The sequence below is a fragment of the Mirounga angustirostris genome, unplaced genomic scaffold, assembly GCF_029215605.1.
Source record: "Mirounga angustirostris isolate CCGP_5_RB_7025 unplaced genomic scaffold, mMirAng1.0.hap1 SCAF_5, whole genome shotgun sequence".
NCBI lineage: Eukaryota > Metazoa > Chordata > Mammalia > Carnivora > Phocidae > Mirounga > Mirounga angustirostris.
Window position 1 is genome coordinate 22,808,352 of NW_026991713.1, and position 15,660 is coordinate 22,824,011.

The 15,660-nt window shown below is 37.8% G+C and overlaps 1 long non-coding RNA gene and 1 pseudogene across 2 annotated transcripts in view; both read left to right on the forward strand.

Annotated features, from left to right (window-relative positions):
* Positions 1-15,660, forward strand: part of LOC129045772 (uncharacterized) — a 306,077-nt gene that overhangs the window by 176,129 nt on the left and 114,288 nt on the right. The window lies entirely within an intron of this gene.
* On the forward strand, positions 11,010-11,326 carry LOC123837285 (BBSome-interacting protein 1-like; annotated as a pseudogene).

Sequence of the window (15,660 nt, forward strand, 5' to 3'; positions counted from 1 at the left end):
TGAAAACACTTGTGTTGGGCGCCTGGGTGGCTCAGTTGGTTAAGCGACTGCCTTCGGCTCAGGTCATGATCCTGGAGTCCCGGGATCGAGTCCCGCATCGGGCTCCCTGCTCGGCAGGGAGTCTGCTTCTCCCTCTGACCCTCCCCCCTCTCATGTGCTCTCTCTCTCAAATAAATAAATAAAATCTTTAAAAAAAAAAAAAAAGAAAAGAAAATACTTGTGTTGCTGTTATTTACTCCACATACATTGTTTATGTCCAGTTTGTCAGTTAGCTCTAGTATATTCTATGAGTTTAACACAATTCCCTCTATCATACCTCAACAACCCATGTTCAAAGGACATTTTGAGGATGGGGTTATCTTCAGTGAATTTATCATTAAAGACGATTTTTTCTTCACAATCTCCTCTTTATTTTGAGGTCTGTTTTCCCTTCTTTCCCTCAACCCCAGCAAATTACGGACTCTTTAGCTGATGTCTTTTTTTTTTTTTTTAAGATTTTATTTATTTATTTGACAGAGAGAGATAGCGAGAGCAGGGACACAAGCAGGGGGAGTGGGAGAGGGAGAAGCAGGCTTCCAGCCGAGCAGGGAGCCCGATGTGGGACTCGATCCCAGGACCCTGGGATCATGACCTGAGCCGAAGGCAGACGCTTAACGACTGAGCCACCCAGGCGCCCCGCTGATGTCTTTTCTTTACTAAATATAAACTAGCAAAAAAACCCAAAACAAAACAACAACAACAAAAAACAAAACTCCACCAAAACAAACCCAAACCCCCAAAAACCGTGAAAAGATGACTTGCAAATGAAGATGTGATATACAACTGTGAATAAAACTGGGAAAATATTCAGTCTGCCTTGTAATCAAATAATCTTATTTTGAAAATTTAAAGAGGTAACTTGTTTGCCTATTATATCAACAAAAATGATTTATAAATGATAATATCTAATACCTGCAACACTGTGGTGAAATTGGTATTCTTCACTCCAGTGAAAATGGCATAACCTTCTGGAAAACAGCATCTCACTATCCACAAAGTGCCATAAAAATGTTCACAACTATTGATCTAATAATCTTACGTCTAGGAATCTTTCACAAGAAACTGATATGAAAGGGGACATTTGTGTGCATAGATAAGTTCCTTTCATTATTACTTATTTAAAAAACCCAAAACTGAAATATCCCACTGTAAGAGAAGACTAAACAAATATGGTATCTTGGATTTGGGAATATTATTCAGTCATTAAATATATGTAGCCATATGCTTATGGGCAAATATTATATTAAAGAAAGGAAAGAAATTTGTAGGCATAACATAAGTACAACTCCATGCAAAGATTAGGATAAATTTTTAAAGAAACTGACTTAAAAAGAAAATATTCCATTTTATATAAAGGCTTATCACAAATTCATTTCCACAAATAGATTTTCACTGGGTGCTAAATAAAGTTATTTTGTGAAATATAGCTCATCATTTTTGCCGATTCTGACTCATCTTTGGGCATTAGTACGGCTCCTTGGAACTGGAGGCAAAGAATTCGTGACTGTCTGTACAGAAACCATAGTCTAGTGGCACTAAATATGTGGCTAAAGCAGAACTTGGACCCTATTCAAATTCTAGATTTTTATGGATATCAAAAGTTTTCACTGACCTCAAGAATTGCTTCATTAAACCCAAAAGTCTGGCAGCAGGGGTTAAAACTTCACAAACACATTCTAGTTCTTCAAAATTCAGTGTAGCTTTCACAGAATACCCATCTGGACCAGGTTTAAAGTAAAGCATTCTTTCACTCAGTTTTGTCCAATGCTCATCATTCCCTTGTGTCCATAGATCAGTGAAGCCACCCATTGAGGCTCATGCCTTTTATACTTCTGGATCATACTTTCTTTTTTTTTTTAAAGATTTTTATTTATTTATTTGAGAGAGAGAGAATGAGAGAGAGAGCACGAGAGGGAAGAGGGCAGAGGGAGAAGCAGACCCCCTGCCGAGCAGGGAGCCCGATGCAGGACTCGATCCTGGGACTCCAGGATCATGACCTGAGCCGAAGGCAGTCGCTTAACCGACTGAGCCACCCAGGCGCCCTGGATCATACTTTCTAATTCTAATTCTTCAAATTCCTGAACTTGTCTGCCACCATTTTCCTACTCTAGATTTTATTTCAGAGGAATCACAGGTACATGAGTTGTAATTTTATTGGTGTGCACGCTGAAAGCTGTAGTTGGCCTAAATAAAGTAAAATATACACGAAAAACACACGGCTAGAGATGTTTTAAAAATAATTCAAGTTTATACCAAACATTTATTTTCAATTCAAGTTTCACATTACAAACTTAGTAACAAAGGACCCATTCCTTTTTGGGAAAGAACGTTGAGACCCCTTAGTAAACATATTCATTTGATAAAGAAAAGAAATTGAATGCACCAAAAAAACAACTGAGTTATGGTTGTGAGTTTGAGGGTGAAACATTTTATCTTAATTTTCTTTTTTTTATTTTAAGATTTTATTTATCCATTTGACAGAGAGAGAGAGAGAGCATAAGCAGGGGGAGTGGTAGGCAGAGGGAGAGGGAGAAGCAGACTCTCTGCTGAGCAGAGAGCCTGACGTGGGTCTTGATCCTAGGACCCTGGGATCGTGACCTGAGCCAAGGGCAGATGCTTAACCCACTGAACCACCCAGGTGCTCCTATCTTAATTTTCTAAACTTTCTGAACTATATTTGTATTATTTCTCCTGGATAAAATTAAAATAATTCTGGTTGATCCTTAAGAAACTCACATACCCCCTAGTGTCTTTTAGTTTAAAAAATTTCAAAGACTTCAGAGTGTGAAGATTTGCTATTACTGAGGATAATTCAAAAATCTGTGCTATAAATAAAGAAAGCAATTTTAAAAAGCATTTCCCCAGCTATTTTGGAAAATAGGACAAATCCATGGATATGACCATGTTCTGTATGTGTGTTTTAAAAGCAATTATGTTTTTTATAGGCTCATCTTACACGTAGAATTATATAATTTTCTTTTAAAAGAGTGTTTTAGTTTACTATTGTTAAATCAGTGCAGCACAAAATCTTAGTAGTATATGCAGTAAGCACCTATATAGCTCATAGACGTGTAGGTTAGGTTGGTGTTGGCTCAAATGCGCTGGGATCAGCTGGGTGTCCATTGTCCACTTGCAGTGTCTGGGGTGGCTCTGTGACTCACTGTAGGTCTACACTAGATGGGCTCCGTATGTCTGTTGCCCTCCCTGGAGCAGCCATCTAGCTCCATCTAGAGGGGCAAGTTTTTCTCATAGTGATAGCTGAGGAGCAAGATGGCAAACAGAAATACACATGTCTAGGCTTTGGACTGTCCCTTCTTTTCTCCTGCCAATTATGACAGCAAGCCCCGCAGTAGAGCCCAGCTTTAAGGCCAGGAAATGCATTCTGGCCCTAACAAAGCCATGGCAAGGGACGGTGAAGAGCTAGAACTCATTATTCAATCCACCTGTAGAGGGTGTCTATGAGAGACAGTGTCATAAACCTGGAAAATGACCCAATGGTAAATTAGGCCCAAATTGCAGAGAGTGATAATTTGGGAAGCAGGCGTTATTCTGATGACCCTTTCTTCGGCTGACTGATTGCCCTAAGTTTTTGCCCACTCTTTGGTCAATTTAGGAATTTAAGGGCAACAACTCATAGAAAATAGAGTGGACCTCTCATACGGAATCTTTCATTTTGACCAGAACAGCAGAAATAGAAGGCTTCTGAATCCTGTCCCACATAAAAGTTTTATAAAGAAATATTGATTTCTTTTTTCTAGTCCAGAGCAAGTCCAGCCTATGCCAGGCTAAGAGTACCAGAAGGATCTCAGTATGCCAACATAAGAAATGCAGACAGTTGTCTGCTATTGGATCAATGCTCCAAAGAGAAGAGTGTTTGTGCCCCCAGCAGGGAATATGCACAAAAGAACTTCATTGGCTTTCTCCATCACCTGCTTTGACATTGATTTCCAATTTTTTAAAAAAAGGAACCCAAAGTTAGTCCCAGTGGTGTCAAGTATGAGACTGGAGCAGCTGCTACAGAGCACGGATGGCAATTTTGTAGAGGGTTTATGAAGGAAGAAGGGGACCTTTCCTTCGAAGAGCAACTGCTCATTTAGGATATTTTCTCTTCAGCAGTTTCCACTACAGTCAAGAAGCTGCTAATATCTCAACTGTTTAAAACTCCAGATTTAACAATAAGTTAAATGAATATAAAAAGGCAGTAAATCTCCCCAAATGCTAAGACAGATGTACCTTTAACAGATATCATAAATCTTATTCTAAGAAAACTAGGTTTTAAGTTCTGGTCGTGGTGCTGACTGACTTAGTGGCTTTGGGACATATTTTAGCTTCTCTTAGCCTGTGTCCTTACCTGTAAAGTGAGGCAAGCTCCAGATGTTACCTAGGGCAGCTGGCTTCCTTCGGGCTAGATGAGGGTCATGGGAGCTAGTCCTCCATTTTGTATGCAGAGAAACTTTGAAAAGAAAAACAAACCCAAGTAGTAGGATGGCTTAGAAGGCAATCTCTAGAGTCTAGCCTGATGGGAATACAGTCTCCATCACTGATTAGTTGTATGATCTTGGGCAAATTGAATAAACCCTCTGTGCTTCCACTTTTGCATCTATTATGCATGTAAAAATACCGCCTGCCTTGTTCGTCATTATGCAGTGTTTGCAAAATGGTTAACCCAAGGCTAGTTTATAGTAAATATAAATATGCAAGGAATGTTAGTGCCCATTTGGCTGCTTACCTAGCACCCCCCTTCCCTTCCTCTTTCCTAAAAGCGCATTAATTTTGTTTGTTTGACAAACCTGTATGTTCTGTGCAAATCATTTTGCAATTTTCTTCTTTCCATCAGCATTCTATCAAGATTTAGTTTACTATAATAGCTTCAAGTGTTACACTTTATTAATAAACCACATTTTATTGTCCGTTCTGAGGAGCGCTTTGTTCTGGTTGTTTCTTTTCACACACAGTACAGTGGACATTTTTATACATCTCTCCTTGCATGTGTGTGCCAAGGTTTCTCTAGGGTAGACAACCAACGGTGGGCCTGCCAAATTGAAGAGTGTGCATCACTTTGCATTTCCTAGGTCGTGTGCCTTCCTGTGAGCGCACCTATGAATTTCCATTTCCCACATAATTGCTAACAGTTTGTGTTAATAGATATGCCATTTAAAAATGATTTTATTTATATTCTGAAAAAAATAGATCAGGCTTTTCCCACTAATTTTTAAGGCCTTTTTTTTTTTATGTACTAACTTCCAATGTAGAAAGCCAGGTCTGTTTCCAGGCTCTCCATCTGGGGGATAATTGTCCATTGTTTTACTGTGCCTCATGATACAACTTTATACAAAAGCTCGATGTCTTCTAGGGTGCATTCCCTTTCATTTATTTTCTTCAAAATTGTCATGGTTATTCTTTGCTCTTTGTTGTTTCATGGGAAATTGAACATCAGCTTGATGAGGTCTACAAGAAATCTTCTAGGAAAATTTGACTGGAATGCACTGACTTTACAGATTAATATGGAGAGAATTGCTATCTTTAAAAAGCTATCTTTCTCACCCATGAACATGCTGCATTTTTCCATTTTTTCACGTTTTAAAAATTTACACCCTTCGATAAGATTTTATACTGTTTCCATAATATTAATTACTATCTTTTGTTAGCTATGTTCTTACATACCTTATATTTTTGTTGCTACTGTGACTGATAGGATTTTTAAATTATATTTTTTAATTGGGTATTGCTGGTTTATAGAGATTTTATTGATTTTTGTATATTGTTTTGTATCCACCAAGCTCTTATTGCCTTTAATGGTTTCTTTATATAATCTCATAGATTTTCCCATGTAGACAATTATATTGTCTGTGAATAATGACAATTTTGATTCTTCCCATCCAATCTTTACATCTTTTTTCCCCTCCAGTCTTTTTGCTTTAGCCAGGACATCCAGGAAAATGCTAGAATACAAACGGTGCTAAAGGGCATCCTTATTTTTGAAAATGGAATGCTCTAAACATTTCACTATTAAACATATTTTTTGAAGTTTTTTGATAGATACTCTTTGTCAAGTAACGTAATTTCCCCTTCAGTCCTGTTGCTAAGAGTTTTTACTTGAGTAGATGTTAAATTTCATGTGTTCTTATTCTATATCTTTTGGGATTATCCATTGGGTTTTCTCCTTTTATCTGTTATGGTTGTATATTACTTTTATTGATTTTCTAACATTAAATCATTCTTGCATTCCTGAAATAAGACTTACTTGGTCATGGGGTATTTATTTTTAAATACTTCCCTGCATTTGGTTGCTAATAAATTATTTAAGACTTTTACATTTATGTTAATGAGGGAACTTGGCCTGTAATTTACTCTTTGCACTGTCCTTCTCCACTTTGTGCACTAAGGTTATGTTAGTCTCATATGATGAGTTGGGGAGTTCTCTTTCTATATGCTTGGTAGCATTTGCATAAATTAGGAAATACTGGTTCCTTGTAGGTTTGGTACTTACCTGTGCAGTCATCGTGGCCTTTTCCTTGGAGGCAGGGGAGATCATTGGTTTTTAATTATTGATTCAACTTCTTTGGTGATCATAAATCTGTTCAGGTTTTCTCTATATATACATTTTTAAAAAAGATTTATTTATTTGAGAGAGAGAGAGTGAGCAGGAGGGAGAGGAAGAGAGAATTTGAGGCAGGCTCCACGCTGAGGGCAGAGCCCAGCGTGGGGCTGGATCCCATGACTAGAAGATCATGACCTGAGCCAAAACCAGTCGGATGCTTAACTGACTGAGCCACCCAGGCACCCGTATTTTTTTTATGAGACAGTTTGGTAATTCAATTTTTTTTTAAACATATGCCTTTTTTAGGTTTCAAACTTATTGGCATCAAGTTGTTCAAGCATTCTCTTGAGCTGCTTTAAATTTCTAATGTACCTGTAATTATGTATCTTTTCAAAGTCTAATATGACTAATTTGTACCTCAGTTCTTTTTCTTATTCAGTCTTGCTAGAGGTTTGCTTCATTTTGATGTTTACAAAGACTCAGGCATTGGTCCTGTTGACCCTCTTTATTTTGTTATTTGTTTCTATATGATGAATTTCTGCTCTTCTCGTTTTCATTTCTTTTCTTCTACCCCTTAACTTGGGTTTACTGTTTTTCATTTTCTAATTTTTTGAATTAGATGCTGAAGCCATAGCCTTTTGATTTCTCTTCTTATGTAATATATGCATTTAAGGCAACAATTCCCTCTTAGTACTAAGTATTGAGTTGCATATATCAATTTTGATATGTAGTACCTTTATTGTTATTCAGTTCTGAATAGTGATACTATCCTTTATGATTTATTTGTAATCCTATAAATGATGTACAAGAGATTTTAAAATTTCCTAACATGCATGGTTTTGAGGTTTATTTTTAAACTACTGGTTTCTAATGTTATAGTACTTTGGTCACAAAATGTAGTCTGCACGCTACAGAATGTTTTGATTTTATTGAATCTTGCTTTGTGAGCAAGTATCCAGTCAATTTTTGGTAAATTAGTCATGTGTTCTTGAAAATAAAATGTATTCTTTAAATTTTGGTGTAGGATATAAGTTGCAATCCATTTGGTGAAGTTTACTAATTGTGCTGCTTAAATGCTTGTTTTCTTACTGCTTTTTATACAGCAGTTACAGCATGATGTTAAAATCTTCCCCCAATGTTTGTGGATTTGTTCATTTCTTCTTGTGAGTTTTTTCTTTATATATTTTAAAGCTATGTTATTAAGTATATACAGGTTCAAGATGATTATGTCTTTCTGAAAAAGTATTCATTTTATAACTACATCGTAATATTTTTAGTCACATTTTCTCCCTTAAATATATTTTTGTCTGATTTAGTATGACTGTATCAGTTTAATTTCCATTAGTGTTTGCCCATTATATGATTTTTTTGCCTCTTTACTTTCAATGTTTTTGGCATTCTGTTTAGGTATGTCTGTTGTAAGCAGTGTTTAGTTGGAGAGTTCACATGTTTAAAAACCGGTGTAAGATTGAGTAGTTGGTTTGGGATGAGTTTAGTCTTACTGATGTCTCTATTTCCACCATTTTATTTTGTATTTTATAATTGCCACACATTTCTTTGATTCTTTGTTTTCTTGTCTGTGTGTGTGCACATGTGTGTTTGTATATATGTTTCATGGGGTCTATTAGATTCATTGAGCTTCCTTCTTTTCAATGCACATTCTCACATTCCCTTCTCCAGAAGCTGCACACCAGTGTATCTTTTTAGGTGTTAACATTCCTTTTTTGCATGCATACTTGGCTTAAAAAGTTTAAATTTAGTCAATAAATCTCTGCTTTTTTTAATGAAAAAAGCAGTAGCTCCGCCTTTCATGTTATTATTGTATAGTATTTAATTCTACCTTTTAAAACACACACACACATAAGATTAGTGAATTTTTTTTGGCATTCTTTTATACAGTTGATGCTTCCCTCGTTCCTTTTGCTTCTTTACTTTCATTTTTTCATTTCTTCACTTAATTTTCTTCTTTCTCAAGAACATCCCTTTGTACATATTTCAAGGAGGGCCTGTGAATGGTAAATTCTTTCAATCTCAGTCTTTGTTAATCTGAAACGTCTTTATTTTGCTCTCACGATATTGTTTTTAATTGAGTGATAATAGGAAATAGTAAAATACAAATAGCTCAGTTCAATGAATTTTGATAAACTACCACCAGAACAACATACAGGACATTTCCTTCACTCCCCATATCACCCATTCCTGTCAATCCCAACCCCCAGCTCCATTCCAGAAACAACCACTGTTTGGTTTTCTGTTATCATTAGATTAATTTTATCTCTTCTAGAACTTCATATAAATGAAATCAGGCAGTATATACTTTTGTACTTGGCTTCTTTCACTCACAATGTTTTTGCAATTCATACACGGGTTGTGTGTTTTAGTACTTACTTTTAAAAATTTTGAGTGGTATTCCATTATATGAATAGACCACCATTTGTTTATTCATTCTCCTGCTGATGTACAGTGAGTTTTCCTATACACCAGCCTTATCTCTGACCAGGTGTCCATTGTTCTGAGATCTTAAACAGTTATTCAGAAAGCCAAAACCCATTCTCTGACACATCTAGTAATACCAGCGACTCACTTCCTGAACTTTGATTCTTCTTTCATCTTTCAAATTTCTTACTGTTAGTTGGGATAAAAACACTGATGCTACCCTGCAGTTCTTTCAGTTTTTTGCCAAGTCCTTGAGAAGTATCCCAAAATTCAAGGCTTTTTCTGATGGTGCAGTTGTTTTCCAAATTATTCAGCAGAAATTGGGAGTGGTTGGTGCATGGGGTAACTGTTAATGGGATCTTCATACATAATAGTCAGTCATGGGGCACCTCGGTGGCCCAGTCGGTTTGAAGAAGAAAAATCTGTGTCCTAAGATGGCCGACTGAGCCAGCAAGGGAGTCCTAGTCCTTGCCCCGGGGCTCTTCTGGGTTCTTCTCCTTGCCTCGCTTCCCACGTGCACCAATAAGTATGTGGAAGTAGAAGTGTATAAATTACCCCCTTTGTTTGTGCTCAGGGCTCAGACCTTTGGAGATCATTCTTCTCTGAGCCCACTGGTGTTAAATAAACCTCCCATCCTCCAAGATCTCTGAGTGCCGCTTGGTTCTTCCATCAGGCGATGCAGTCCAGGTTCCGTAACAGCTTAAGTGTCCAACTCTCGATCTTGGCTTAGGTCTTGATCTCAGGGTTGCGAGTTTAAGCCCTGCATTGGGCTCCATGGGCTTTACTTAAAAAAAAAAAAAAAAAAAAAAAAAAAAAATCAGTCATAACATTTTAAGAGCCTTTGCCATGTGCAACTTTTTAGTCAAGTACTTAATTTTGGCGATTTTATTTAATCCTTACTACAAGCCTATGATTACTCCCACCCTACAGATAAGGACACTATGTTTAGATAAGCACAGCAAGACGACACCTCTAGTAAGTGGCAAATCAGAATTTGAACTCAGACCATCTCTATATTTTGCATTTTTAAGAATTGTTTGGCTTTGCTGGACAGTTAACTCCACTTTTAACCTTGTCAGGAAACCTCTGTACATTTTGCCAGGGTCATTACCTCGAATATCTTTTCCTTCTGGGGCCAAGGCACCAGTTACCTGCAGATTTTTCTTTCTGTTTCATGATTCATGGGTTGCTGTGTTTTCTCCAGGAAGTGTGGCTCCCTCTGTAAGGAGAGCCTCATTTTTGGGTGATGCTTCTGTGTCCGGAGATCCATTTCCTTCCATTTCTCCTTAGGGATAACCAGGTTTCCTGCCAGCCAGAAGGAAACCAGAAGGGAGGAATTCAATCTCTGCTTTTCCAGGCAGGCCCAAGTGCTATATTCTCTTGGCTTCTGGAACACCTTTTGGTCACTTAGTGATTATTTTCACAACTCAGTTGGGCATTCAATTAGAGTCTCTTGGATTAATTAAGCAGTGGTAATTAACAGAGTCTTCGGCCTCCATGGAGCAGTTGCAGTTGGTTATTTCTAAGTTACCATGATGATAGTTTTAAATCTCTCAGGGTATCTTACACAATTTCTTTCTTGTACCTTGAGAGTAGCAGAGGTGATTTCCCAGAGAATTTTGGTGCCATATTTATGTAAATAGAGATAAAAAGTATAGATGAGGTAGAGAAGCCAATTGGCTACTTGTAATTCAGGCTTTCCAAGATTGTCCATGAACTTATGGCATAAGAGAAAAAAATCCAGGATATAGTGAATGGAGAAGAAATATGTTGAAGTTTGGTCTCTAGAGCAAATGTGAAATAGAAGGAACATGTAGTTATTGGAATAATTCAGGTCAAATCCATATTGGAGGGAGACTAAACAAAGAGAAAATAGCAAAGAGGGACAAGGGAAACAAAGCATATGAAAAACCAGAGCCGTCTGGGAAGAGATGAATCTTTCCTTCTGTAGGCTTGAGTCAAGAACTCAGTCATCTTGGTAATACTGGGTTGGATGCCTAAAGTTGCCAAGAAAAAGACCAGGAGAACTTTCTGGAAAAAACTTAGCTATACCCAACAATTCAGATATGGTGAAGTGAAGTCAATGTTCCGAGAAGTTCTTCTAAAACAAGTTGTCTGTGGAAGATATAACCACAGTGGTGCTGTGTAAACCCAAATTTTTACTCTTAAAATCTCTGACTCTGGAAAAACTGGAGAAAAATGCAGCAAGCAACCCAGGATACAGTTCACCAACAAGAAATGGCAGAAAAGGGACAACAGCAAATAACTCAAACCTTCTAGAGGATACCCTACCTTACTTACTATTAACAATAGCTAGAAAATAATTTGCATCTGTATGCTGAAGATAGTATGTGTTATAAAACTGATAGTACTCTCTATATAAATAATATAAAAATATCCAACACTAATGAAACTTGTATTGTGAATTACACTCTGGTTTGTATTGAAAGTAAGCAATTAAGAAACTTTTAACCCCCCCCCCACCACTACCCAAAGAAAACCATGTAAAAAGCTAGTTTTTACTTTTAAAAGATGAAGAGTAATAAAACACATTAAGGCCCCGTAGAAAGGGTATGGATCAGGAAGATTTATCCTGGTTTGGAGAGTCATGACTCTGAATTACTAATGAATTTAAAAGATGATTCCAGAGTTTGATTTATGCCTGCAGAGAACAATCCAGGGTTCAGATTAAAAAGCCAGAAAGAATGAAAAGCCTCAAGGTAGAAGATGGGTGTGTTTTCCTGTCCAAACTCCTGTTCCAAGGCAAGCAGGGAAATGGAATCATGTAGTTTGGTCTTACTGTCTTACCAAGGCTCAAACATTATGAAGTGTATGGTGGATACAGACACATGTCCAAAAGTGGCCGACCAGCCAGTTCCAAAGTCTGTCAGATGATAAGTTCTCACTAAATTGAGGAGCTATTTGTCCTCAGGAGCAGTGGCCAAGGGGAGAAAGAGAAGGAAAGTGTCTCCTTGGGTTTGGAGAAGAGCCAAAGTCCCCAGGTCACTGGGTATGAAGCAGCAACATTATTTCCTTTTAAGCCTAGGGCTCAGTGTAAAAGGCCCCGGAGGCTTGTCAGAATGGTCACATGACTGGGCTTCACAACCTATACCCTGCAGGTTTGGATGATCGTTTTGTTGAGGGGATTGGGATCCTGAGAGAACAGGTTCCCCTTTTAGGCCCTATATGTTGTCCCATGAAGAGGGAAAAGCTGCTGGGGAAGTCTATCAGTCAGAAGTTTTCAGAGAAGCAGAACCAATAGGGGAAGCAGAACAAACAGGAACCATCGTAGATATGTGTTAAGGAATTGGCTCATGCAGGTGTAGAAGCTGGCAAGTCTAAAATCTGTAGGGCAGCCCAACAGGCTGGGAATTCTGGCAGCAGTGGATGAGGCAGTTTGAGCCTGAAGGCAGTGTGGAGGCAGACCTCCTTCCTCCTTGGGGGATTTCAGTCTTTCCTCTGAAGGCCTTTAGCTGATTGGACAAGGACCACCGACGTGGAGGCCAATCTGCTTTACTCAGGGTCTACTGACGTAAATGTGAATCTAACTAATACCTTCACATCAACATCTAGATGGATGTTTGAGCAAAAAACTGGGCATAACAACCCAATCAGTTTGGCATATAAAATTAACCATCACAGAAAGAGAAGAAGGATGCTCTCTGTCACATTCCTCCTTTTCTTTCTCTCCTCAACCAGCAACCAAGCAGGATCTGAAGCCTCAGAAGTGGTGGAGGTGGGTCCGGGCTGCCCTGGTGGGTGTTAGTGTTCGGGGCTGGACACCAGTGGCTGCCGCAAAGGAGTAAGACCGGAAACTGTTAACAGCACCGTGGGGAGCCCCATTCCCTATGGGACAGAACCCATGATGAAAGGGAGAGGGTCTCCTATCCATACTCCCACCGTACTGAGAAGTTGAAACCAGAGCTGAGCAGAGTTAGTTTCAGAAATAAACTTGGCGGGATCCTCTGACCTTGAGATCTGGGCTTTTGCTTTTCACTGTGGTGGGCCTGGCCCTGGAGACACGGGTCTTGTGGCAGGCTGGAGGATTTTCGTAAGACTTCTTTAACGTGCTGTAATTAAAAGTTTTGGAAATATCCATGGGCAATGCATTAATGCCACTCCAGCACCTTAGTCTCCTCACTCAGCTGATATACAGAAACAGGATTCTGAGCCACAACAATGGGATCAACTGATTTTGTTGTTAAGTAGCTTCTAGGAGCATTTTGAAGTCTCAGAAAAGCCACAGAGGAAAAGCTCTTCAAATCCCTTTCTCTTCTTTCCAGTTCCCGCTCTCTGTAGGCCGCAGAAACAGATTAACATTTGTTACACCTCCATTGTAAGCAGTCAAGCAAGCAATCAGCATTTTATCTATGGTGTTTGATTGAAGGTAGTAGGCATTTTTCATTTATATTTTTTGCCTGAAGGGAAAGGGGAAGCAGATAAAAGGAAGAGACGGCATTGCTATGAGGTACTTCTCCTTTATGTGAAAGTTGTAATCTAATGTCATACTCTAGCTCTTTTCAATTCCGTGAGTGTTCCTTCATTATCTGACAAAACAGGGCTGGGATGCGGTTACCTGATATGTAGGGGAATATCACAGTGTTAATAAAGTTGTGTCAAACAGCCTCTAAAATAAATTTATAATTTTGTTCTCATGCTTTACTTTTACCTTCAATAGAATAATTTGGATTTATATGTTTGCTATTTTAGAATTTACTTTGAAAAATAACTTGGGTAAGTTACAAACGGACAATTAGGAAAAATTGCAATTAATTTATTCCAGGTTAAAAATGTAAATGAAAATCTTTATTATTCCAAGGATTATTGAAGGATGATATTAAAATAAATAGAAGTTTATACACAAGTAACAACCTCTCCTAGAAAACTCATGTATACTAAGTACAAATGAATATTAGCTATATTTCAATGTTGTAATAATACCTTATATTTACTTAGCTTTAGATTTTAGAAGTACACTCATGCAGATTGCTCATTTAGGGTATTTTTTTCCTGTTGATTGATCCTCTCAACCTCTGCATTTTCATAGATGGAGAAAACCTTCTTATGTACCCTGAGGATTAAATTTCAGATCATGGAAATGAGATGGAAGATGAAAATCAAAGGACTGACTACCAATTTTTATTATTAAAGTATTTTTCTTCTTCAGACAATTTAATGGAGGAAATCAGGAAAAAATATTTTCCTTGAATAATTACTGTATTTCCATTTTTTGACATTAAGCAGTGGCCCTGGGAGGAGTTGAGAGGACATTAATCAGATTTGCCTGAGGCACAGTGATTTGGAGGAGGCGGTGGCATAAAGGAAACCCTATAAGAACATCTAGATTTCTAAGGAACTTTGCCAGTCAATGCCAAGTAAGGTTTCTAAGATGAACTGGAAGAGAAACTTCTAAAGATAAAGAATGGCTGGGTCAAATGGGTGGCTCAGTTGGTTAAGTGTCTGCCTTTGGCTCAGGTCATGAACCCAGGGTCCTGGGATTGAGCCCTGCATGGAGCCTACTTCTCCCTCTCCCTCTCCCCCTCCCTCCACTCGTGCTCTCTCTGGTCTCAAATAAGTAAATAAAATCTTAAAAAAAAAACCCAAAAAACAAAAAAACCGATTGCCACAGGTGCTGAGAATGACCAGAAAATTGGTAACCAAATGATTGTGTATTCTGCCTCTCTCATTCATCTTAGAGTTAAGATAAGAAGAATTTGTAGGAATTATTCAAGGAAGACACACACACACATAAAAATAATTTTTACTATTATAAAAGCAATCAATGTCTGTTATGGACAAATTAGAAAATACAAATTAACCAAAAGGAAGTAAAAAAGTTCCTAAACCCATGACTCAGTGGTAATTTTATTTTTTCTTAATATCTGTGTATCTTACATGGAATAAGTGTGAACAAATAATTTTTTCAAAGCTAGTGGTAGAATTTCTTTTAGGGAGATACTTATCTTTGTTTAAGAGAATTCTATGTTGGATTTGCCAGGTATGAAAGAGAGCACCCAAGGATTGAGCTTTGTGGAGAACATTAATGTGTTCACTAATACCCAGTTTCCTTCTTCTGGATCCCCTGGAAGTTAGGAAGGTTACATGGCTAGTTCTGGCCAACAGGTTGTGAGTGAAGTGTGTGTGTGTGTGTGTGTGTGTGTGTGTGTGGTTTATACAGAAATTAGGGAGTGATATCTCCATATGTTTTCTTTCAGTGATGTGTTGGAGCTGATATGTGCATCTCTTCCTAATTCTGTGTTCAGTGACTTCATATTGGTAGCTAGAAATTGGCCATGATGGGAATATTTTTTGATGATGTTTAGCCATTATAATGTTCATCATGATGGTCATCAAAACATGATGATGTTTGGCCATATCTTGTGCATATCCTTATTTAGTTCTTAAGGTCAACTTCCTGCAAATAAAAATTAGGATAAAAAAGTCTGAAAAATTTTGAAGTTTTGCATATGTCTTATTAAAGGAAAGGTTAGGTCATTTTATTTGCTTACCAACAAAGACCTATTGTGAATATATCCAATTTGATGAAAAAGCAATATTGTTATTGTTCATATTCTATGACTTGGCAAAAGCTTATCGAAAGTTAGTTCTATGTGGATTCAGCATATAGAACAGATAGATTTAAT